The 27,206-nt window shown below is 38.8% G+C and overlaps 1 protein-coding gene across 1 annotated transcript in view; it reads left to right on the top strand.

Moving 5' to 3' along the window:
* Positions 1-10,749: 10,749 nt before the first annotated feature.
* The window catches only part of spata16 (spermatogenesis associated 16), a 250,743-nt gene continuing 234,286 nt past the window's right edge, over positions 10,750-27,206 (top strand). The window contains exon 1 of the mRNA XM_062976770.1: positions 10,750-11,843. The gene's annotated coding sequence lies outside the window, so the exon portion shown is untranslated. The remainder of the gene's footprint in view (positions 11,844-27,206) is intronic.

Here is a 27,206-nt window from a genome sequence, read left to right as displayed (position 1 = left end):
GATCTTAAACTACATCTGTGGTGGGAGTAGGTCTGAAAAGAACCTGAACATGTTTAAGTAACTCTTAAAGAAATTACCCTCCCACGTCTTCAGTTGTCAGGTTCCCTAGGTAACCTTGAGGGCAGAAGTTTCTTGTTTCAGTGTGCTTTCCTTTGAAACTCTGCAAAAGACAATCACCCCCAAGACACTGCTTGCATGTGAAAAGTATCTCCTGCATTTCAGTTCTTTCACCCCAATAGCAAGTAGTTGTTAGAAATCACAATGGGGTTCCTTCTGTAAGGGAAAAGAACAAAAAGAAAGCATAGCCAAAAGCAAACTCAAACAACGTTTTCTATTTTTTTAAAAAACACAAATGGAGAGGTTAATAAATGAAGTGGAGCTAACCAATTCAGATTTATTCCTGAAAGAGTTATTAATGTTAAGAATAGGACAAGTATGGTGATTGGGCCACAACTGAAGAAAAAAAAAGATAGGGAGACTACGGGGAGGGGGGGGGGATTTGAGGCCATTATTATGGAGAGGTTTTGTATATTTGTGATGATCCTGATCTATTTGACAATGTTGCTGCTAAGAAGACTATTCTGATGTCAGTGAGATAATGAATCTATTAAATTCTTTAGTCCAGTATGGTCCAGCACACGGCCTGCTGGCCACATGCGGCCCACCAATTCATTTTTGTTGGCCCTTGCCCTTCTTACTGGAAAAATATTTTAATTTAACGTTTAAAAAAAAGTTTATCCTTCTTACTGCTTTAAGCTTTTAAGAATTCATTTTCTTTCTGGAATGTCTCTGATCGTCACATTCCTATACTAAAGTTTGATTGGCTCTCGGGAAACTAAAGGTTGGACCACACTGCTTTAGTCCAAAGTTTAAAAGAGCTATCCAAAAGGGTTAATCTTTTCTAGGTTTCAATGGGTACTTCATCTATGAGCATCTTTGATGTGCCCAGATCTTGTTTGTTTCACAAAGGGACCAAAGTTCTACAACTTTGCAGAGCAAGGATGTGAATTGTGCTGCCTTTGAGTTGCAGCTTTGGTTTTATTTGGAGGGGTGGGGCATCCATTGAGATCCCCATCACCAGCAGGAGCCAGTTCCAAGAAAATGTTTTTTCAGTCACCTCATCAATTCCAAACATGTTTTTAAAAGCATCACAGGACACTTTTGCAAGAGCGGGTCTTCTCCCATCCCAGAAAGTCACTCTCATGCTCAGAATGGCCTCAAAGGTGACTTTAGCGATAAGTCATCACTTCCAATTGCCCAAAATGGTTGCTATGAATTTGCAATGTCTTCCTGATTCCAGAGAAGTGGTAAAATTGATATTTCATCTTTTTTTACATTTATTAAAGGACTAAGCAAAGAAAAAATGAGGCAAAATTAAAATTGAGAAAAATTGAAAAAAACTAAACAGCTTTAAAAATTAAAGGAACAAATGGACCATTTGCCAATTAAATTTATTTGGATTCATTCAATAACAGACCGAAGATATTTTAAGGATTTTACTGGGGAGCTTTAAATAAGTGTTACTTATTTGCCACTCAGATTAAGACAAAGTAATTTTCCTTTATAATTCAGGCTTTACTTCTGGACAGCTGGGCAGCTCCAAGATATAAAGACTCATGTATTGTGTTGCACCCTTTCCTTGAGATGCTGGATCTAACCACAGTGATACATGTAGACTATTGTGACACGCTCTACATGGGACTAATGTCAAAGAATGTTCAGACATGGGACATAATACTCCCCTGTTATAACAGTTCAATTGCCTGTTTCCAGGCACAATTCAAAATTCTGGTTATGATGTATAAAAGCCCTATATAGCTTCAATTCTGTTGGACCATATCTCCCCATATGAGACTTTTGTACAAAAGAAACACCATTTATTTATTTATTTATTTACTTACTTATTTACAGTATTTATATTCCGCCCTTCTCACCTCAAAGGGGGCACAGGGCGGATCACAGTATACACATAATTGGAAAATTTTCATTGCCATAGACACATAGAACAGAAACAGACATAGAGGCAATTTAAACTTCTCCAGCTTCCTGAGGGTATGCTCGATTCCGGCCACAGGCGAGCAGCTGCTTCATCATCCACTGCAACAGCACTTCCTCATTCCAACGGCGGCTGGACAATTTTTTTATGGAGTCGTAAATTAGTTAAATTAGCCTCCCCACTTTATAAGTGATACCTTAATTTCCTACTTGATAGATGCAACTATCTTTCAGGTTGCTAGGTCAGCAATGAGCAGGGGCTATTTTTTATTTTTTATTGCCAGGTGCTCACCCCACGGGCTGGCCTCGAACTCATGACCTCTTGGTCAGAGTGATTTATTGCAGATGACTGCTCACCATCCTGCGCCACAGCCCGGCATGGAGCCCCACTGGAAGTAGCCCTTCACCATATGATGGGCTCTGGGAAACTTCATGCCGGCATCATGCCAGCAGTGCAGATAAGCAGAGAGAAGACGCTTCTTGGACACAACATGATGAGATCTTAACCAGAGACCAAAATCATAGCCCCTCTCTTTTTTCTTTTCTTCTTTTTCGCTGCCTTCTATTGGTAGGCAAAGCCCTTTTTATCTGAACAGGACTGTAAAACAGAAAGGTTTGTTTTTAATCGGGATCAGGGGTGCTATAGCACTTTAAACTGAACCGTTATCAATAGGCTTTTATCTTTTTAATTGCATTTTATTCTTTTGACTATAGGTTTGAATTAATTTAATACAGTGAATAGGTTAATTCCCTTGCAACAGTCACTTTGTATTACTGTTAATTGTCAATAATTTTTAAAAGCACAACTTTTTTCTTCCCAACCCTCCAGCCATTGAACTTCTTTGCCTTTTGTTTGGTTCTAGTTTCTTCCTGATCTGTGTCTATTTCACATCCAGATGTGCCGCCCTCTCAAAATAATGAGTTTTAAATAATGCTGGATGTGCACAGCTGTGTGTACACAATGCACAAAAGCAACTGATGATTTTTGCAATGAAAAAATCAGTAGCTGTACACAGCTGGAGGGACAATCCTCTCATCTGCCCAAAGACTGTGGCTTTTATATATGTTTAATATGGTGCCAGGTGTGATGGAATGATTTAAGTGTGAAAGATGAGGATTTAAATCCTTGGTCATCAATAGAAACTCACTGGGAGACCTCGGACAAGTTACTCTTCTCAGCCTTCAAGAAAGACCTGGAATACTGTGTCCAATTCTGGGCACTGCAATTTAAGGGAGATGTTGACAAGCTGGAATGTGTCCAGAGGAGGGCAACTAAAATGATCAAAGGTCTGGAGAACAAGCCCTATGAGGAGCGGCTTAAAGAGCTGGGCATATTTAGCCTGCAAAGGAAAGGCTGAGAGGAGACATGATGGCCATGTATAAATATGTGAGGGGAAGTTATAAGGAGGAGGGAGCAAGCTTGTTTTCTGCGGCCCTGCAGTCTAGGACGCGGAACAATGGCTTCAAACTACAGGAAAGGAGATTCCACCTGAACATCAGGAAGAACTACTTCACTGTGAGGGCTGTTCAGCAGTGGAACTCTCTGCCCCAGACTGTGGTGGAGTCTCCTTCTTTGGAGGCTTTTAAGCAGAGGCTTCATGCCCATTTGCTAGGAGTGCTTTGAATGCGATTTCATGCTTCTGGGCATGAAAAAAAGGTAAGGGGGAAGGGTTTGGTTTGTGTGTGTGCATGTTTACTCTACTCTGGTCAACTACAAAATCCATGATGCAGATCAGTCTAAAGTGGTGCTCTTTCTATTGTATACCTCTTAGTGTTACTCTGCAGATTAAAGCTATTGTATTTTAAAATCTCCTCATCTCTATTGTCTGATTGGAATAGATACTGGGGTTTTGGGGGGCGCCTAGCCTTAACAGTGTAATGATAACAATATCAGAAGTAATCTTTATGAAATGATTGTGTGCTTGTCATGTTAGGATGAGATACATGAGAACTTAGAAACACAAAGTAAAACAAAAGTCAAACTAGGATTGAGTCGGAAGTTCATGATACAAGAACAAGTAACAGATGGCATTGTCAATTGTGTTGAAATAATCAGCATTTACAAAGCATAAAGATATAATTTTGTCTAGTGATGTCAAGTTATTTGCAGATCTGATGCACCTAATGCTGAACGAAGTTCATATTTTTAGAGTTGGGCTGCGTCACACACAGAGGCTATTTTAGAAAATTTCCCTGTCAAAATGTGTGATTGACATGAGGTAGAAATACAGAGACCTACTCTTAGGAAAGTAGCAGGCAGAATAAGGAAGGAAAGAATGTGGAAAAGGGAAAGACTTTTGTGAAACACTAGCTCTAAGCATTCACAAAGGAGCTGTCATCACAAAGCATCAAGGGAACATATGAAGTTGCTTTATAACTAGTTGGATTATTCATATATCTACATCAGTCCTGTCTTCTGCAGCTGATAACAGCTTTTGGAGGTCTTCAACTGAGACCTTTTTTAAAAAAAAAAATAATCAAATGAGGATGTTAGGAATTGAACCCAGACCTATCACATGCAAAACATGTGTTCTTGCAATATGTTAGCAGCATTCTTCCACATGGCATTAGCAATGAAGAAAGGGACGTTTGAAACAGAAAATCAACCAAATGTATTTGTTGGTGTCATGTTCCACTTGCCACATAAGGGAGAAGGAAGTGTGAGATTGCAATTCCTGAGATGTAATAGAGGAGCAAAGACCTGAGCAGAATAAATACAAAACAACAGAAGGTGTGTGCAGTATGTTTTCTACACCTGGTATCTTGGAGAATCTAAATAGACTACCATCACCTCCAAATGAAACCAAAAGTGGCTAGAAGTCCATTTTAGGTTGTGAAAAATTGGAGTATGTGTAAAGCCATGCTCAGGGGTAGCAGGAACTATAATCTATATAAAGGTAATTTGCCACTCCTGGATTTTTCTCAAGAGTGCAAATTTACTATTTCTGATGACAAATGATTGGGACAAGATAATGGGGAATTTTGGGGGTTGGCCACGAATGGCCTTCATGGTGTAATGGAGCCACCACTGCCTTAGGGGTAACCTCTTTTGATTAAAATCAGTGTTGGAAATGTCTGACTAGGTCATTTCAAACTGTTAAACACATTGACTTGAATCTTGTTGGTATATTTGATGTGCCTAAATTCCCTGTGGACTCAGTTGAACCTTTTTGTCCAGTGCTCATCTGCATCCAGTTCAAAGTGACACACCTGCATTCATATGTGCTGCAGCCATACATTGTTTATTTATGTGCAAGCTCTCTACCCCTACTGACACTGGCTCTTTGTTTATCCATGTTGATTGTGTGCTTTCCAGCCACCTGTTGACTTATGACAACCCTATAAATTTCATAGGCAAGGAATACTTAGAGGTGGTTTTGCCACTTCTGAAATATAATTGACAGCACCCAGTATTTGTTGGTGCTCTCCCATGCAAGTACTAACTAGGACTGATCCTGCTTAGCTTCCAAGATCAGATGACATCTGATGAGTAAATAATAATAATCTTACGTTTATAATTTGTTACCTGCCTCTCCTTGCAGCTTTGATATTTTAAATATACATTCCTGTATCCGTTCTTTGCATTAGATTGACATTGATTGTGCTTTCCATTTTGCAGCACTGCTATGTAATACAAAGTTCCTCTGGCAGGATCAGTGAGTATGTAAAGATTTACATGCAGAGATTTACTTTACCAAAACCTGATGTGTGATTTTAGCCACTGAGCTTTAGCGCTAGATCTTCAGCCCATGGAAATGTCACCTGATAGGAGTCTCTGAAAAAATAAAAACACTGGTCTGCCACATCAGATAGCTGAAAAAAACCTGATCTGCCCTAACCTTTAACAAATATGGGTAGAACCTGAAAAATTCCACTACACTGCTCTCCATGAGCATGAGAATGGCACTCTGACCAAAATTCGAAAATAAAAACAAAGCCTATCTGCTTCAGAAAGAAGAATAGGTAAATATCTGAGGGGAGAAATTGAGAAAGCTTTTTTATGTGCACCCTAAGCCATTGTATGATTATTCAAAAGCAAGTTCCGCTGAGTTCAATGCAGAGCTTGGCAAGGTGGAAAGAACAAGTGGCAGATTATGTAACATATACCTGCACATTTTTATCTTCCCCAAGTAGAAAGCGTATCTTCACACATCATGGTATGCCCATTGTACCTAGCCTCCCAATAATATTGGAGCAACACTACATTTCAAAAATAACAGAAAGAAATGGCAACAAACTTACCTGAGGCTTGTCTTCACTACTTAAAAGGAACATTCATGCCCTGAATCTGGGGTGGGTGGTCTTCACAATGTTTGGCAACTTCCAGTATCCAAGGTTTTTTGTCCTTAACCTAACTTTGCTCCACACCCAGTAAAATCAGGGAATACTCTGGAACACCTATGGGGTTTATAAACATCTGGACAGGTGGCTCAGGTCAGTTTAGGTCCAATCCATTGTGCACATGGAAACTCCTGCAGTCACCCTTTCCTTGCATGGAGAAGGAGACAGATCTGCTCCTCCTCACCATTGCAGCTTCTCACTCGCCACGGAGCTCCGTGCAAATATCTGGCCAATTCAGTTGCACCTGCTGAGGTCAGAGTGGGGTGTCTGTGTAAAAGAGGGGATTGTTCTACCTTCTCCTTGCTTATATGATCAGCAAGGAGGGGATAGAGCAGTGTTTCTCAACCTGTGGGTCCTCAGATGTTTTGGCCTTCAACTCCGAGAAATCCTAACAGCTAGTAAACTGGCTGGGATTTCTGGGAGTTATAGTCCAAAACACCTGGGGACCCACAGGTTAAGAACCAGTGGGATAGAGCAACTCTGCCTTCTTACTGATCTTATGACCTCAGTAGATGCAACCACGATGGCTAGACACTCCATGTCTGATTACAACAACATGGACAACAAGGAGATGGCCTAGTGAGGCCAATGCAGTCTCAGCTCAGTCTGGACAGAAACACAGTGCAACAGAAATTAAAGCCCTGTATGTATGGCCACCATCACAGTCAATCCTGGGGCCAGTCTTGAACATAATTTATTTTGCTGGTTCTGGATTAGAAGCCAGTCTAGGCAATCCCATTGTCACTGTAAAGAACACCAGTTTCTAATGGCAATATTTTCAAGCAAAACCTTTAAAAGGTATTTTGACAGCAATTGTATGTGATTTTTAAGATATAGAAGATTTTAATGCTAAATTTTTCCCCTACTGCAAAGTAGTAAAAAATAACAAAAAGGCAATAGGTAATGTTACAAGTCATTCAGGGTAACTTTTTAAACATTGAATTGAGTAATAAAAACAAGTTAGTCATTAAATGCTGTAACTAGTAAAGAGAAGATTATCTATCTGTCTGTTTCAGTGTTTTCTCAAACTCCTCTAGATGTTTTGGCTTTCAGCTCCCATAATTTCTAACAGCTGGAAAGGAGCTGAAGTCCAAAGCACCTGGAGGAGCAAAGTTTGGGAAACACTGATCTATCTATCATCACACTGATCACACTGCAAGATATGGTTCAATGAAGCTTATTCCTAGATCAGTTTAGTGGGATTACAAGTATGCTTGTCATTGACTATAACAGTAAAGAATGACAGATTGGTGAAATTGCTGTGGAATCCCCATAGAAGAGCCTACAGTGTAGATGTTTCATTTCTTTTCAATGGAGCTTTCTTCTAAGTATATGGACATTGGTTTGTAGCCTTGATGTATCTACTCATAAGAAAAAGACATTATGCCACTCAGCAGCTATATTCTGTCGCAACTGCAATTCTGTATCCTGTCATTAGCTCTCAAGTCTGCTTCAAAACACAAATCTATCATGCCTCGCAAAATGCGAGCTCAACTTATTATTGCTTTTTCCTATTCCCTAAATCTAACCAAAGAAGTTAATATAGTTCTATCTGTGTCTCTGCATGTATGTGGTATTCTAAATTCTTTTTCAGTTAATTTTCAACTGAAAGACCATCACATATATTTCCATTTGCAGCCCAATGACTTTTCTGCAGACTTTATTGCAATCCTGCATACCGTTCAATTTCTGTATGTGTCCTTAGTGAAATATTTCTGCTGTTAAAAATCTGATTTGGACACAAAGGGGCTATTCACCTTTATTTATGGGGGAGGATGAAGAGGAAAGCTGAAAGTGTAATTTCTCTTCTGTTCAAACCCCTTGATTCACTTTTTTAAAGGAAAAGAAAAGGATTTAAATCTTGGGACTGGGATGGGAGCTCACTTGGCTGTCGATAAATCTTGGCATAGATTTTGATTTGGATCTGTGAGGCTGATTTTATTCGACAGGGTAAACTAACCGTTGAGTAATTATAATGATCCAATAGCCAACACACACTTTGTACATCCTGAGGCATCTCCTGAAAGAGCAGAGTATGTGTGACAAAAGCTGATGCCACTTCTATAGGAACTGCTGGCTGTCTTTGCATTGACCCTTTCATACAATTTTATGAACCAAAATAAACATATCAGGTGAATATTCAATAATTGAGTGAAATGAGGTTTCTTAGAGCTGAAGTAATGGGATTTTTTTGGTGAACAGGGGTATGTGCCTTTAACTTGGAATAAAATAAATAAAATAAAAAATAAGTTGTTAGCTGACTTGTGATGCCCCATTAACTTTATACAGTTTTTTTTTAAGACAAAGAATACTCAGAGATGGTTTTGCCAGTTTCTTTTAGCTGCTAAACATGCTGACTGAAAGGTCAGTGGTTTGAATTCGGGGAGCAGGGTGAGCTCCCACTGTTATCCCGAGCTGCTGCCAACCTAGCAGTTTAAAAACATGCAAATGTGAGTAGATCAAAAGGTACCGCTCCGGTGAGAAGGTAACAGAACTCCATGCAGTCATGCCAGCCACATGATCTTGGAGGCATCTATGGACAACACCGGCTCTTCGGCTTAAAAATGAAGATGAGCACCAATCCCCAAGTCGGACACAACTAGACTTAATGTCAAGGGAAAACCTTTACCTTTTTACTTCTCTGAAATATAGTCAAAAGTGCCTGATATTTGTTAGTGGTTTCCCATTCAAGCATTAACTGGGGATGACTCTGCTTACCTTCCAAGATCAGAGGGGATGTGTATTTAGGCTTGTTGTCACACTTTAAAATGTTCCTCTGAGTTCAGCTGCATCTCTCAATCTTACTAAAAGAAAATGCGTTGCTGTAAGGTATGTCTATAACAATGCAATAGGATTGCTATGTGAAATGAAGAACATGGCTCCTATCTCTTCAATAACTGTGCAGAAAGAAGGATTTCCGCAGATGTTACTTTTGTGACAAGCAACACCTACTAACATTCCTGTTTCTATCCAACTGTCTGTGCCTTGTTTGAGTTAGCAATCTTACAATGCAAGCTATTATAGGGTTGTTTGATCCAATTTTAAAATCATTAGATTGATAAAAGGTCTGTTCTCAGTGGAGAAGGACATTTCTACAACTACTAGCATAAACTGTCACCATGGGATGGGGGCAAGATGCTTAGGTTTCTCTTCAGTATTTTCCATGAAGTTTTTGGGTAAATATGCCGGATTTCACTAATCTTTGTCTGATCCCAAGTGATTCCTCAGCTAGATAGTGTAGTTCCACATCTGATGGGATAACTTCACAAATACAACATTCCTCCCCTCAATAGTGGCTCTTCTTCTTCTTCTTCTCCTTCTTCTTCTCCTTCTCCTTCTCCTTCTCCTTCTCCTTCCTCTTCTCCTTCCTCTTCCTCTTCCTCTTCTTCTTTAAAAAGTGAATCAGCACCTCAGATTCATCACTTTTTTTGTATAATGTGTATTTTGTTAATATTTGATTCTTGGTTGTATTTTTAAACTTTCTCATTAAGGAATGTCATCTGTGTGATGCTTTTTCTATTATTATTATTATTATTATTATTATTATTGTTATTATTATTATTATTATTATTATTATTATTATTATTATTTCAATTATATTATTATTGTCTGCTTGTAAATGAAAACTTTCACCTAGCTCATGCTCATGGACTACAATACCAATTACGGGGAACAAAATGTCCCCTGCGCCACCACAAACATTTCCTAAAGTTCATGATGCCTCTTGTGTTTTGTATCAGTGCTGTCAGATCCCAAGTTCTGAGGATTTTCCTCCCACTGCTTGTAGGTTTCTAAATGTCAGTAGAGATGATGTTAAGCACCAAAGTGCACATGTGCCCACATTCATGGAAGGAAAGGTCCACAGATGTTTTGTACCAATATGTAGTACACAGGAAAATCCCATTCACTGATCACTACACAGCTTCCTTGACACAGAAAAAAAAATGTACCAATGTCCTTGGCCCCAGTGATTCATTCATTTTATGATCCCCAAACTAGAATTGAGAGTCAGGCTGCATATCTTATGTTCTGGCCTAATTTCTGGACGTTTTTCTCTCCACCCTACGAGGTAGCTTGATAAATGCTTTCTAGAAGCTGTGGGATAGTCCAGTGTCCAGAAAACTCTGGAGAATTCTCCCAGCTTTGTCCAAAGCATGGCAAAAAAATACCCAAACCCCAGTGATATACATTGGAAGTTGGCAAATATTGTGGTAACAATCAGAAGTGAATTCTATGCGAGTACAGGTTGCCTTGTCCATTTAGACTAATCTTTTGTCAGGCCTCTTAAGCAAAGAAACAATTATGTTTGTCATCTGATGATTTTACTGTTCACTATTATTAAAGCATTTCATATCTTCCAGCATTTCAAATATGAAAACTGCAGTGTATGCAGCCAAACATATTATAGTGTGCTCAAGATGGGGAAAGCAATGAATGATAAAGAAGTGGTGAGTTTGAGGAGACCACAGCAGTTTGTTTTTGCCTGAGCCCACTGGAAAGAACAAGCTCTCTCTGTGGTTAAGTTACTGAGTTCAGATTATCTTTACATTTCGAGCTCCAATTGCAGCAACTGAAGTAAGTTTAGGACAGAGGGGGAAAGAGAGACAAGGGCCCCTTCCACACAGCTGAATAAAATCCCACATTTTCAGCTTTAAACTGGGATATATGGCAGTATGGACTCAGATAACCCGGTTCAAAGCAGATATTGTGGGATTTTCCATCTTGACATTCTGGATTATATGGCTGTGTGGAAGAGCCCAAAGTTACTGAGACATTTTAAAGCAGCAAAAAGGAGGATGACAGAAAATTAATTGGGAATGTTCCTGCCAAATCAGGGAAGCTGTGGGCTGTGGAATACAAGGCAACTCAGCCCATAATTGTGTAGAGGCAGATGGTCGAATGATAGCGATACCTGAAGTACATGTTTCATGTTGAATTATGGAACATTCTTGAAAATAGCCAGGGCCCTTTCACATTAGACAGCACTGTGGTTCCACTTTATTTGCCATAGCAAACAACACCCTATTGAATCCCGGGGTTTGCAATTTAGAGACGGAATATTTAGAATTCTTAGCCAGAGATCTCTAGTGCCTCATCAGACTGCAAACCTCAGGATTCCTTCGGATGTTTCCATAGAAATTAAAGTGGAATCATAGTGCTGTAATGCCCCCAGATTGTTTCTCTGCAATTATTCTTTCACAGAAGAAAAATATTGCTCAAGGATAAGTGTTTGTGAAATTTTCTGTCACAGATACTGATCAGTCCTATACAGCTTGATGTGTAGGAGTAGTTACATCTACTCTGACAGCAACATGCTTTATTCAGAGCTTGTAAATTAACTAGTGAAGATATACCAGTTTCCTTCAGTCCATGTACTCCCTTGAAGAAAAATTCTCATCTCATCCCAGCTCAAGGCAGCCCTGCCCGGCCAAGACCTTCTGGGATCAGAAGTTCCTGGTGCTTCCAGTCTCTCTGGAAATCATCTCCACATTTCTCTAGTTTGGAAGGTGAGATCTTAGGTTTTATGCTTTAAACCTCTTTGACATTGCTGGTGGGTTGAGTAAAATTGCTTATTTTGTGGTTATTTCAGTTCCATTAGAACACATTGCTCTTATCTCCAATGTATTGGGAAAAACGTATTCCAAAACTTCCACATTCCCCTTAGGAAGTGAGGGATGTCTTGCAATTCAACACAGATGGGGAAAAATATTGATGAGATTAAGATTTTGATGTCTTCGAACTAGGTTTCATGTTTATATATTGCCAAAATAAAGGAGTTCATAAACTGAGGTTAAAACTCAGTATTCAGTGTTGTCTTGAAGCTTGGTAGAAAAAGCATCTCAATTGATGATCTTTATAAATGAGGGTTGTACCCTTTAAACAAATTATCAAAGTCCCAAGCAAGAAAGAGTCTTCAAAATGTACATTCAAAGAAAGCAACAGCAAAAAACAACAAGGGTTCCCGGGGTATTCTATGTCCTTGTTTCAGAAATTTAAATTTTGTTTCATGCTACTGGGTGCTGGTAACAGCAAATCTATTATATTGTCTCCTTATAATACAGTTTGTAATAATCTTCAGAAGACTATACAAGAAGCAACTAAACCTGAAGAAGGGACACCCATCCTGAAACAAGGACATAGAATACCCCGGGAACCCTTGTTGTTTTTTGCTGTTGCTTTTTTTGAATGTACATTCTGAAGACTCTTTCTTGCTTGGGACTTTGATAATTTGTTTAAAGGGTACAACCCCCATTTATAAAGATCATCAATTGAGATGCTTTTTCTACCAAGCTTCAAGACAACACTGAATACTGAGTTTTAACCTCAGTTTATGAACTCCTTTATTTTGGCAATATATAAACATGAATGCTATGTTTGCTATAATGCTGTGAAATAGTTTATATAATGCTGTAAAATAGTTTATATATGTGCCTTGGTGATTATACGTTTGCTACTTCGTTTCTATTATATACTGTGTGTAACAGGACAACCTTTCTCTACATTATATATAGGTTTCTGTGTTATATTAGTTCGAACTAGGTTTGGCAGTGGTGGTGATTGCTATTCAAGACTTATTTGGGGTCCAATGGTAAAAAGAAAAAAAGGGCTATGGAACAGATTACAATGAATCTCTGGTTTGTCTTATCATCTCATGATTGTGTTTAATTTGAAGAGTAAACAGAGGCCCCTCCCCCCTTCAAACTGGGCATCTGGATTCTGGAATGAGGGGACAAAGAAATGGACAAATAAGGAGAAGTAGCAAGGTTGTACTTTCAATAGCTCTACATCTAGTCCAGAGTGTACCTTGATAAGATTATGTTAGTTGCCTCAAGACAATGGGAGGTGATTTCCAGGCAGCATACAAAAGTGGTGTAAAGCAATTTTTCTCCTCACTTGCCATCTCCCAATACAGAACTGAATTCTAGTTAGGAAAGGAAAAGAGATCAATCAGACGGCAGAAAAATTGTTACTGGGTCAAAAGCAATTGCACTCTTTTCTCATTTTAATTTTACTTACTACTTTGTCCTGCTTTTTTGCTACTAGATTTGTATTTGTTCTGGAGTCTTTGGGCCTTACTTTGCTTTTTAAACTTTCTCTGTGCTTGAACATCCTTCTTACTTCAGCTTTTTTAGCATACAAGAGGTTTTTCCTGATGCTTCATGTATGCAGAAACCTTTTTATTTAATTATATAGGGAGATGTATCTTTTTAAATAACTTTCAATTTGCTCGCACTGATTTTACAATGGGTTCAATATGCCAGTACATAGTAATCCTTAAATTTCTTGCACTGCTCAGTTTTTTTTTCTTGTTTACTTCTTTCAGTACATTCTGCTCTTTTCTTATAATTTTTATACAGAGATAGCTTTTTCTTCAACTAGGTAGATTTACAGCTTTTGTGTAATTTAGAATAAATTTTGATATTTTTCCATTCTTTTTTCCTCTTTCTTATGATCTTCTAATGAGATACAAACTTCACTACATTGTTTTTAGTGCAATTCTCCTGAATACTGGCAGAATACTTTTCATGAACATTAAGGTTTAGGATGCACCATTATATGAGTACCAAAACATTATAAAAATTTGCTCGTAACAGTATACTGAATAAATCATTTGCCCCAATATGACCTTGGTCTTTTAATTTTTCTTCTATTTTTCCTTGGAGTAAGTTTTCCATCTAAATTTCCTTGACCCTAGATATATTGTCCCTGGATTAATCTTCTTTGACTTTCAATTGGGTCCTCAGGAAACCTGTCCTCAGAATCAGTCGCTTCAAGTTTTTGTTATGCACTGTTTATGCCACACTATCATATAAATGGGAACAGAGCCATCTTTAACAGAACTAGTGGACAGTTAAAGAGAAGTGTTTTATTGAAGGCTTTACTGTGACCAATTTGATTCTCGAAAATGTTCTTGGTATGAGCCAACCTCATTTTATGTTTAATCGAAATTGTAACACATTGTCCTTTGATTAAATATCTGTGCTGTACTTGTTTCCTGGAATTCATTTCTTATGTATTGTGCATTCATCTCATATTTCTTAATCCTTGTTTATCTTGATTATTTCTCTGAATAGCATTGGGTCTTTCCTGGATTAAATAAATAACCTAATTTCTAATTATGGTGGTGATGGTGATGGTGATGATGGCAGTGGCTACGAATCCACCACCCCAATAGTACTCCCACTTTTAATCCAGGTTTGCATGGAGCACTATATCAGAGACAGCATGAAGTATTTCTCAATGTACATCCTCAAACACATCTTCCAAACTAAGGTATCCTAGACTTACAGAGTTAGAATGGTCTCCAAAGACCATCTAGTCCAACCTCCTGGAAGAATACACATCAAAAGCGCTCCTGAAAGATAACTATTCAAACTCTGTTTAAAGACATCCTAAACATGATGTTTGTGAGGAATCTCTTTGCTTTCAATTTAAACTTGCTATGGTGCTCTGTTTTCTTGCTATGCTGCTCTGTTTTACAGATAAACCTCTTATGTTTGGAGTGTAGAGAGAGAAGTTTTCTGGGTGAAGGCATCCTCAGTTTGAAAGTGAGTCCAATCTGCCTCAAGTTGAAAGATAAAGAGCTGTAAGAAAGAACAGTGGTGTCCTTGATATTGCCTATCAATAGTTAACAAAAGAACAGCAGACTGAGCAGGCACACAGGACACCTGCTCATAGTCTTCTCTCCACCATTCTTATGAGCAAATGAAGGCAGAAACACAATCTGCTGTTCAGAGATTTCACTGGAATGAACAGTTTTGTACTTCAATTCAAATTATAGTATAATTGGCTGGAATCTGGACTTAGTCGTACTTCAAGGAGACCCACTGTCATCACAGAGACTTAAATAATCATGACTCATTTGTCCAATGTAGATCCAACCCATTTCTAAAATATGCATCTCTATTCACAAATTAATATATTAAAATTTGTGATATGTAACCTTTTTGGGATGATTCTGCTTCTCTTTTATAACCATACATAACGGGATAAGTGCATTGGACTAGGTGAAATTATTTGGCCCAAAGGTCTTCAAAATAAGAACTGTGATAAGAGTCATCATACCATTTAGCCCTCTGGCTTTATCTCTTTTAACCACTGGAAGACGCTAAAATTCATTCTGTTACAAACATGATGTATCTGCTGCCAGGGATGATCCCCAAAGCAGAATGTGTTAGTAACCTGGATTATCTTCCCGTCTGCTAAGTGATTTACGCCAAATGAAACTGCAAAGCTAGGATTTCAGCTCAGTCAATTCCAGCTTTTGTTTACATTTTATCAAATAATTGGGTGCTGGTGGGTGTTGCCTATAAAAGAGATTATTTATTTAAGGATGTGACATTTCATGGCAATACATGGAATACAAAAGAATGTCAATAGAAAATCCCTATTGTGGCTAGGAAGGAAACATGTTAACATGGAGTTTTAAGACATTAAGTATAGAAAGAGCTTACATTGATGATGAACACTTGAGGATACAGGTGACTCTTTCCAGTACTGTTTCTGAACAACCAGAATATTCTTCATATGTGTTTGTTTCCCTTATGGGAAAACCAGAACTAGCTGAAAAGGTTCAAATGGACAGAGAAATAAAAGGGGGTGAGAGTGGAAATACCATTCTAGTTCCAGAAATTGAAGAAAACAAAATAAAAGAAAATAGAGCCAGCAGAAGAACCAGATGGTGCACTCCATATTCAGGGCAGTTCAGAAACCTAGTGCTATTCAAAATAATTAATGCAATTAAATCACTGTAAGTGGGTGCTTAATACAACCTACTCACAAATGTATACACAAGTACACACACCCTTACCTCTAAATTCCACCAGGAAGCATAATTCAAGATGTAATTTTCTGAACTCTGTGTATTCAATATCTACTCCTCCTGAAAACACAGTTCACAATTGTCAATACTTCTGGATTCAATTCTGAGCCTATAGGCCAAAGTTTCAGCTGTGACCAGGAGTTCATTTGCACAATTAAAGCTAGTGTGCCAACTGTACCTACTCCTGCAGAAGTTGAATCTGGCCAAAGGAGTACATGCCTCAGTTACCTCCTGTTTAGATTACTACAATGCTGTCTACATGGGGTTGCCTTTAAAAAGGATTCAGCCTGATTTTTAAGTAGGGTTGGCTACAGGAAGCAAAGGCTTTTTCTTTTCCTAGCACAATTCAGTGTGCTGGTTTTGACCAATAAAGCCCTATACAGTTTGATTCCAAGTCATTTGAAGGACTGCATCTAGATTGAGGAGTCCATCAGAACTTTAAGATCATCTGGAGAGGATCTTCTCTGAGTCACAACATCATCTCTGGTTCATTTGGTAGGAACAAAGCTGTTGTTCAGACTTTGGAACACCCTCCCCAGAGAGGCCAGGATATTATCAGAAACATCTTTATGTTGAAACTCAATCCAGGTAACATGTATGTTTATATATTTAGGTATATAAACTGGAATCCTAATTGGGAGAATTACTCTAGTATGTAACTATATCTCCATACCTATGTCTCCCAGTCCTACTCTATCTCAAAACCACCTTACAAATAGTGGAGCTCTCAAACCCAATCATTTTTGTATCCTTGGAAAGGAAGGGGAATCTGTGGAGATGCTACCAGCTATATTCCTGTAACCAGATGTACTCCAATAGACATATGAAGGAACCTTCATTGGTCCCTGTAGATTATTTCCTTGCAGTATATCAACAACAGGAAAATAGCTTAGCATATATCTGCTGATCCCTCAGTTCTCCAATGAGACAGAAATTGCTGTGTTTAGGCTTTGCTATGCCACTTTTCAAAGGGGCTGGGGATTTCATCATTTTCTTGTCAGCAGATTCAGCTGGAGCTATGCAAGTGCTGGGCCAGTGCATGGATGCTGTAATGGGCTGGATGACAGCCTGTAAACTAAGGCTGAATTCTGATAAGTCGGAGGCTCTATGAATTTGAAGTTTGAGGTCTGGGAAGTGAGTAAACAGCCTGTTCTAGATGGGGTTGCATTCCTTCAAAAGAGCAGGTACATAGCTTGGGAGTGCGCCTAGTTCCATCCCTGTTACTGAAGGATAAATGTACCCGATGGCTCAGAGTGCCTCACACAAGCTAGGAGTAATATGCCAGCTATGGTCTTTCCTGGAAAAAAGATCAGTTATCCACAGTACTCCATGCATTGATAACCTTTGAGTTAGACTACTGCAATGCACTTTACACGAAGCTGCCCTTGAAGTGCAAAATGCAGCAACTCAACACATCATGCCAGCCTAGAAAAAGTTTCAGCAGCTGCAAATAAGTGTCATGGTCTGAATTCAAGGTGCTTGGGATGATATTCAAAGACCTAAATGACTTGGGACCTTAGTACCTGAGAAAAGACCTCTCCCCAAATGTACCTGTCCAAGAATTAAGATTTATTGGGCAGGGAGAGTTCACCATGTCCCACCAGTGAGATAAACATACCATGTTGGGACATGTGAATGGGCATCTCAGTTGTGGCATTTTAGTTGTGGAATGTTCACATAGACACAATGGTATCCGAATAGTATCATTTAGGTTCCTACTTAGCCTTTCATCAAATCCTTTGGACCTAATTAACTAATCCCAAATACAATATAGAATCTTGGAAACATCAAGCTGGAAGAGACCACATGAACCATCCAACCCCTGCCATGCAAGAAAAGCATACCTAAAGTACCTATGGCAGATGGCCATCCAGCCTCTACTTAATTCCAAAGAAGAAGTTTCCATCACATTACGAGGCAGAGATTTCCACTGTTGAACTGTTCTCGTGGTAAGAAAGTTTTTCCTAATACTCAGGTGAAATTTCCTTTTCTGTCATTTGAACCCATTGCTTTGAATCTTAGGGTCCTTCCAAATACACCCAAAAATGTGGGGCCTATCGGGCTTTTATCTGATGCCTCCAAACGATGCCTCAGGTAAAAGTAAATTAATTTGGGACAAAGCAGGTAATTCAGAACAAATTAATTAGATACCTCATTAGATCTGGGCCTTCCTGAAAGGCTCGGTTCTAGTGGGTTATTGGGCCTTAGAGGACTCACCCACAGGTAGTCTAGGACTTCTTGGGGGTGAGTCCCCATTTGCCATTTCTCTCTTTTTGGGCCTCTGAAGCCGAAAGGTGTGAGATGGTACCCACCCCACCTCAAGCCCCCAAAACAAGCTTTTTTAAAACAAATCAAAACAAAACAAACTTACCATGCTGCCATTAAGGTGTTCCTTCTGTTCTCCTGGAGCATAAAAATGATGCGCCAGAAGACTGGGAGGGGGGTGAGGAGAAATTATGTGCCAGGAAAACAGAAGGACCACCCTAATGTCGGCCTGGTAAGTTTTAAAAATAAATTTAAGGCTTGTTTGGGGGTTTTGGGGGGTGGACACCACCACCATGAGAAAACCCGGGTTTGTTTGGGAGGGAGGGCTCAAATCTGCGCCAAAGCGGGATTTTGAAGGTCATTTGAATTCTGATCCTGTCTTCTGGAGTATTAGCTATGCCTCCCAATTTTGTTTCATCAGCAAACTTCTAAACCTTCGTCCAAATCATCAAGAAAGATGTTGAACAGAGCTGCGCCCAGGACAGAACCCCACCGGCACCCCATAGTGTCGGAAGCAGCAGAAAACATGCTTCCTCCATCTTCTGCAGGACATCCCTTCAGATATTTAGAAATGGTTGTCATGGCATATCTGTCTGTATCTGTCTTCTATAACTCTGTCTATTAATATCTATCTAATTGTGTATTTATTTTATTAATATACAATCTTTTTTCCTGCCATTGGTCAGGAAGTTTACAAGAAACTAAAATATGACTATGAAAGTTTAAAACAAATGAGAAACTATTAAAACATGAAAAGATAAAAGAACATTGCATCCTACTGAAAGACAAACTAAGAAACCCTCTGTTGTCTACTCCAATGAATCATTGGAGGAGTCAGAAGTGAACAGATGCAACACTTGTTCACAGATATCTAGACCATTATTGCATCACCTTTGACGACCCTAAAATATTTTCCTGAGACCCTTTATGGCTTCCTTGTCAAGATTTGCCCTAAGGGATGTACTGTGTAAACTTCAGATGTGTAGTGAAAATGGCAATGGAACTGTCTAGAATTAGCTTTCTTGTTCACCAAACATTTTGAAAAGCTGAGGAGCAGAAGAAATCTCTCAAAGAGATAAGGTCAACAACATGCTCACCTGCACATCAGGAGACAGCATAATAGCATTTACTGCTCCTTGAAAGGTTTCTGAGCCAAATTACAGTTCCTTTATTACAGGCAATGGCAGCATTCTGCTCTTGACTCTGTTAGATACAAACATTTGATCTACCTCCATCCCAGTTATTAAGAACTGTTTTATCTGGGGAGGGGGCAATCCCTTGTTGATCTTGGGGTCTTCATTTTATAAATTGTCTGCTATTCAGACAAGATGATGGATTTCTTTGGCATTAACGTGCTTCTGATTGACCATATTGCTGCAGTCAGTGACACAGTTTCAGGTTATTTGGAGAAGCCAATTTTCAAGGTTAATGCCTCAATTGAGTGGAAGTATAGCTCCAATTTTCTTCTTTTAAAAATGTGCATCAAATTACATTGTCTTTCTCCTCCTTGGCAAGAGTTTTATGATTTCACAGGTGGATGAAACTGTGCTAAAGCTCTGTATAGAGCTGCCTATAGGCCTACAACTCAATTGGAAACCCGATTCAGTGTTTCGGGTTTGGGCCCAAACAGGGTGCAACTCAGTCCAGAACAATAAAGTCCAGATCCATGCCCAAATCTGAATGCTAACTGTGACTTGGAAATTCAGATCAGTTGCTTTTACTTTCTTCACTGAGAAAATAAAAACAACCATGGCTAGCTAGCAAAATATTTGTTCATATAACCACATAAAACTCGAAGACATGGTTTCTAAACCCAACCAAACTTCAGGCAAGTGTTGGTTTGTCTGTAAAGTTTGATGTTTTCCTTAAAAGGAGAAACCTGTTGACAGAACACTGTATGTTCTTTGTATTTTATATCAATATTCTGTTATCTACTCAGCAAAACATGTCAAGATGTTAAGAAGCATAGATCAGCATGTTTTGGACATGCTTAACTTGAAATCGCTGAGAGCTGCTAACATTTTCCATGTCTGAGCAGACTGTTTTCCTCTAGTGTGGCTTTATCTGCCATAGATCATATGGTTACTGACTGGTCTTTCCTTTTCAGTGCCCACCTGGGACATAGACTGTAACTTTTTTTAACAGAGAAAAGACATCTCTGCCTTTTTTTTGGCTCTCTTTAACTATGGGGTGAGTCTCCTTTATTCAAAATTTTTGAGTTCAACGGTTTTTCAGATTTTAGATTTTTCCCAGTTTTTGGCATTTCTGTATTTGCATATACATAGAGAATGAGGGATTCGGGAAAGGGGGCTAGCTATGCATCCAACCTCCACTGAGTTTTTCTCAAAGAGCTGTTAATCTACTACAGTCTGATGGAGTGGGGGGGGAGGAAGGAGCAAGACCCTGGGTTTTGCTGCTAGACGTATACAAATCCCTTGTAAAGTTAGGGGAGGAAAAAACCCAGATGCACCTGGTTTCTATAGTCTCAGATAACATTGCCATGCTCCAATGACCAATCCATGCAGATTCTAAGGTGTCCACCCTGCTCCACCATTGGACAAATGGAAGGAAAGCTCTACATGGATCATTAATTAACTCATTCAATATAATAGAATATATTAGTTTCACATTCTGCCAAGTGCTCTTGACTGGTGTTTGGACCATTAATGATTCAATATATCGGATTAAGAATTTAGGAACCAATGAGATGTTAATGGAAAACGTGGCATATTCCAATTAGCAGTACTTTCTGCAGTTGTGATGATGATGATGATGATGATGACGACAATGACAACAACAACAACAACAACAACAACAACAACATTTCTATTCAGGGTTTTTTTCAGTTTCAGTAACTCCAAATAATAGATGATGATTATGAATACTGATTGATAGATTGTTTGATTGATTGACAATTAATTTACTCTTCTAATGAATTCTTATGAAATCCAACTAGTTTATATGGATTTTGAAAGACTGGTCAAACTCACCAAGAATAAATCTGTCAAAAGCTTTTCTGGTAAATAGAACATTCAGGCTTAGAGAATATATATCTTTAGCTAGCTAATATAGAAGGCAGTCAGCAGAAAATGTCTACAGTGCTATGGCCTGTTTTTGAGTTTTAAGACGTATTTGACTCACATTAAAAGAAACAGAAAAATGAACTTGATGGCATGACCTTGTCTCATATTCTTATTTCACTATTATTAAGATGAGCTGGAATGGATAAAAAATCTAGGTTAGGGCCAATAACTTCTGTGCACCCAAATATCTCATTTCCTGTAATTCTGAGGACTCTGTGAAGTAGTTCAAGGTCATAATCTGCCCTAGCCAAACATTTCTGATTCAAAAATGACTCAGACTGAATTATTTGAAGTTGAACTCTCAAGATATGGCAATACAAGTCCACTGCTAATTAGTTGTGCTTTTGTATTTATGAGAGAGAAACCGTTTGAACTTTGAGTCTGAATATTCAAAGCCAGCAGACATGATGATGACAATGACGATGATGAGGATAATGAAAGAAAATGACACTCACTTGTTACTGTCACAGTGGAATTTACTTAGTTAGGCCCCTTCCACACAACTGCACAAAATCCATATTGAACTGGATTATGTGGCAGTGTGGACTCAAATAATCCAGTTCAAGGCAGATACTGTGGATTATCTGTCTTGATATTCTGTTTCATATGGATGTGTGGAAAGGTCCTAAGCTGCACCTTCCCTGTAATGCTCTCCTCAGTTTAATGTTCTTACATTTAAAACTGGGTACATGTACATATACACCAAAATCTGGGGACATTCTGAAGCATTTTTGCCCAGACAGGCATAGATTCCCCAGAGCCGTTCAAGTGGTCTGACCCTGACCCATGGCATTAGCAGAAGCAGAATACAGACTATCCAGTCAGGCTGAACCCAAAACAATTGACTTTATGAAGGACTACATGTACACAACCTCTGTGAAATCACAGCATATTGTCTTTATATTAGCCAAGTGCCCCAATAGCAGACTCCCAGGCAGGTTTGAAAAACCAAACTCAAATTATGCACATCAAGCCTTTAATGTTTGCATTTCTCACTTTCCTTTAGATGTGCCTTCTCCACATTGTCTCTCGCTATGGGACTTCCTGCAGTGTTTATGTCAAACTGGGTCTAGCCTATTACTAACATTTTGAAACAAGACCACCTAGGTACTCCTTTACCCACAGTTTATCTTGTTTTAAATCAAATCTATGTTAGTGCTTTGATTTATCTTGTTTTGTGCATATTTCCCCTGTTGGTATTGCTCCTGAGCCAACAGGAACATGAGCACAGCTGCCATGTTTGAAAAGAACAATTCAATTCAGCAGCTGTTCTGCCTGTCACTCCTGGTTGTACTGTCTCTTATAGTCAAATTGGAAAATGTGCTCACTGAGAAAGTCTCTGTTGCACTGTACTTTATACTTGCATCATCAAGGTTTCCTTTTAAAAGGTGTGCACAACTCTCTCGGATTTATATTTATTTTCTGGCAGAGTGTACGGCTTTTCCAGTCTATTTGAAGGTCAGTTACTTTTCCCTCTCTTTACATGCATAACTCTGAAATGTTTAATAAAAACATTGTTTTTAAAAATAAAAGGCAGTGACAAGCTTACACAACAAATTGTACCTAGATGCAGCAACAATTATTTCTCCCCAGTACATCCAGAACACTGCCACCAAAACATTGCTCATTTTAAAATAGCCAAAGAGAAAACCAAGCCTTGTCTTGATTCTATATTCTTTAGCTATTTCTATCCTTGCAGATCAAGATGTTCTTGCTCCTCAATACTTCATATCTTTTTTTAAGGCTGTCATTGCATGTGTAATTTATTTTACTGATGGCTTTATGGCAGGGATGGGCAAACTTTGCCCCTCCAGGTGTTTTGGATTTCAACTCCCAGAAATCCCAGCCAGTTTTCCGGCTGTTATGAATTGTGAGAGTTGAAGTCCACAACACTTGGAGAGCTGAAGTTTGCCCATGCCTGCTTTATGGTCATCCTTCCACATTCACTGGGATGCAGAGTCCCGTAAAAGTGGGAAACCCATTAATAAAGTGGTTAATATCTACCTGAGAGAAGTGTTCTTCTTAGGATACTCTAGGTGCTCCAGTGCGGCTTCTTGCAAAAGTCGAAGATAGAGTTGCTCTGGGGGATCTTGAGATCACTAGCGGGAACATATGAGCCCCATTTGGGGAGATAAAGGGCCCTTCCACACAGCCATACAATCCACAATATCAAGGCAGATGATCCACAATATCTGCTTTGAACTGGTTTACTCATGGATTTTAACTGATTAACCAAATCCCAATGAGTGTCCACTGAAGTTTATCTGTTTTGAGTGTCCACTGAAGTTTATCGATGGAGCCTGATTTCTAAATTATTTTGCGTTATGGAAACTATATGATTCGCTAAAAAAAGTTTCAACTCTCCTCCCCCTGCCCCAATTTTTTCTGGCCCTCTGTGCATACGTATGCTCTGAAATCTGGAGGGCCACACTGCGGCATCTTGGGCAACTGGAAATTATAACATACTAATCCTAGATGCTTTGGGTGACATTTTCAAACTGTTTGGGGGGAAGGATGCTTCCCAAAGCTCTATTTCACTACAGTTGGGAAGATGGTCAGCATACAAATAAAGGCCTTAGGAAATTAATAAGACTCTTTTTTCCCCTTGGCTAGTGTTCTAGACTTTTATAAACAGTGAGGACTGGAAAGGTTCAATTACTGTTTTCCTGAGTGTATATCAGTTAACCAGATGCTCCCCAGGAGGTGTGAAGTGTGAGACATACTTAGACAAAAACAAGAAACCTGTGGGATGATTCATATCAAAGATGAAGACATTTGCAAGGAACAGGAACAAGAGGAAATCTACTCTACAAAGTGTACATCTCAGAAGTCATGCTCTTAAGTCTGTTTCAGGTGCTGGAATCTTTTAGTACACTGTTATCCAATGTCCTTCGTGACATTCCTCCTCAGCCATCACTCTGCATAATCACATCTGGGATGTGGCCAATTTGGTCATTGAATTGTGTTACATTGCATTGCATTATTTTCTCCCACTGATGAAATTCAAGTACCACAATACATCTTTCTAGCCTATACCATCTCTGTTCCTGCTACCCAAAGGAGTATTTACCCCTATATGGTACGGCTTATGGAACTTGCAGGGACAACAACAATTGACAAAATCCTACTTGTTGTTCCTTTACCATCCAAGCCATGCCAAGTGAACTATTTGAGTTATGGTTGCTCTGCCTGTCATGCCTGTGATCTAAAGCCAACTTCTGGTCTCAACTAGAGGCATTGAATCAATACTATTATATGTAAGTATTGTGTTAGCTTTCCCCAGTTTAATTCACTTGGTCTAATATGGTTGGAAATGGCAATTGAATTTGGACCACTGGATTCCTAACCAATGATTAGAAAACACTATTTTAAAAATACATCTCTCAAAATACTGAAGTCAGAAAAATAAATAGCCATACTGTCTGGAAGATTTTGGACATGGTAATACAAAAAGTAAAATATCCAAATTCTATACCTAAGAGCATTTTGAGATTCTTTAAGTATGGGTAATTTCCTTGCCATCTAGTGGCTGACACAACTTCTGAGGACTTCTGAGGACACTGTCCATGGCATCTGCATCTACTAACTCAAGCAACCATCGCTCGAAAATATTAAAGAAAAAAAAATTCAAGCAGCAACACCTTGATTTTGTATTGCCATCACATATAATGGTCTCCTTGAGTGTTTGGTTTTAATGTATAATTTTTACCTTCAATTTTTATCTAATTCCATGCAAGGAGAGTCCGAATAGTGGTCAGAGTGAGGCAGATACCTCAGGCAACGGGTTCAAAGTGGACAAAGAGAAGAAAATTATTACTTAGGATTTTAATATTACTGTATTACTGCTACAAGGGAGAAAAATTTATGGGCTTTCCTACCATAAGACATTCATCCCAAAATAAAACTTGAGTCCTTGAGTCAGAAAAGTGGCATCCTTTGCTACCTAGACTCAGGTAGCAAAATATTTTCAACTAGGCATAATCTTAAAGACGAAGCAGGTACAGTTGGCTTTCCATGTTTATGGGTTCCCCATTTGTGAATATGATTATTCACCAATTTGATTAATATGTTTTCTCTAGAAATCTCTTGATGCTCCAGTGAAACTCAATAGTTCATGCTGGAAGACATAAAGATTTCTAGAGAGAAATGGAAATGGAAGTTGACCACAGAATTGCACTGGAGGACCTAGATGTTTATCTCTTAGTTTTAAAAAACTGTATTTGTTATTTGAGGGTTTTTCCCCATTTCCACAAGAGTGCTATGCTTCTAATCCTAATAAATATGGAGGGATGGCTATACATGCAGGAGAAGACAACCCCTCAGAAAACCAGGTTCCTGGCTACTTTGGATTTCAGAGACTAATACTGGTTTTTGGAGTTGGACCCAGAAATGGACTGACAGCCACTAAACAGTGTATCTGTCTATCTGATTGATTGACTGACTGACTATGCCCCTGTGTGTGTTTGTGAGTCTATGCTTTTATCTCATTGACATAAGTCTATATGTGAAGGATTTTTTAATAAAAAAAGGCACTGGGTTTGCATTTTCTTCACTGCAGACCTAGTCCCTGTTTGATTTACTTCCCCACAAGAAGGTGACTGAAAGATTAAACTTTTGTGTAAGGTCGCCTAGTGATAGTATGTGGGCTGCAGTTCTAAATCTTTCTGCACATTTCTGCAGATTGATGGTAAGAAGTGCCCATGACCATTTTCAGGACAGCAAAAACCTTTCATTGTAAAGGGAGGGAGAACAACACAGTTGAGCAAATATTACAGTTTGCTGATATTGGGCAGATTCCAGGAGGATGTTCGCCTGCTGAAACAGCCCTATTGTGGCAACAGCAATATTGTAGAACTCCTGAACAACAAACCAGTCAGTTGTGTCCTTTAAAAAGCAATCCGGTATGAATCTGGAACAGAACTTGGGAGACCTACTTTTTTCAACAAGAACTTCTGGATTCCAGATTCTGCTAGCCAGTATTGAGGGGCAAGTCGATTTCAAGCTCTCATTTGGATTACAATCTGTAGTGCAAACTAGGCAAACACTTTTGAATGATTTTCCCCCATTCAAACAGTGCAGTATAGATGAACCTATTTGGGTGCATCTATACTGTAGAATCAATGGAGTTTGACAGCACTTTAAATAATAATAATAATAATAATAATAATAATAATAATAATAATAATAATAATAATAATAACTTTATTTTTATACCCCGCCCCATCTCCCCGGAGGGACTCGGAGCGGCTTACATGCCCGACATAAAAATACAATAACAGCAATAAAACAGTAAAACAATTTCACATCAATAAGACATCAACATCAGTAAAACAGTCATAAAAGTCAGCATACAGCATAAAATATTAAAAACGGGAGGCTAAAACACGGATCTGGGCCAAAGTGCAGAAAACTTCACATGGGAGAGGTAGTTTCATAGCTAAAATAGTCAAAGTGCAAAGTAATAATGGCCAGGCATCTTATTTTTGAGTGGGCAGAAATCAACCTACAATGATTAATCCTTGAAGGCCTTTTGGAACTACCATGGCTTAATGTCATGGAACTCTTTGTTTTGGTTTGGTAAGGCATCAGTATTCTTTGGCAGAGAAGGTCAAATTCAAAACTACAACTGCCATGTTTCCATGGTACTGGGCCATGGCAGTTAGAGAGGTACCATCTGAATTAAATCTACAGTGTAGATC

This window comes from Anolis carolinensis, chromosome 3 (assembly GCF_035594765.1).
Source record: "Anolis carolinensis isolate JA03-04 chromosome 3, rAnoCar3.1.pri, whole genome shotgun sequence".
NCBI lineage: Eukaryota > Metazoa > Chordata > Lepidosauria > Squamata > Dactyloidae > Anolis > Anolis carolinensis.
Note: the sequence above shows the minus strand (reverse complement) of the source record. Positions and strands in the feature narration are given on the sequence as shown.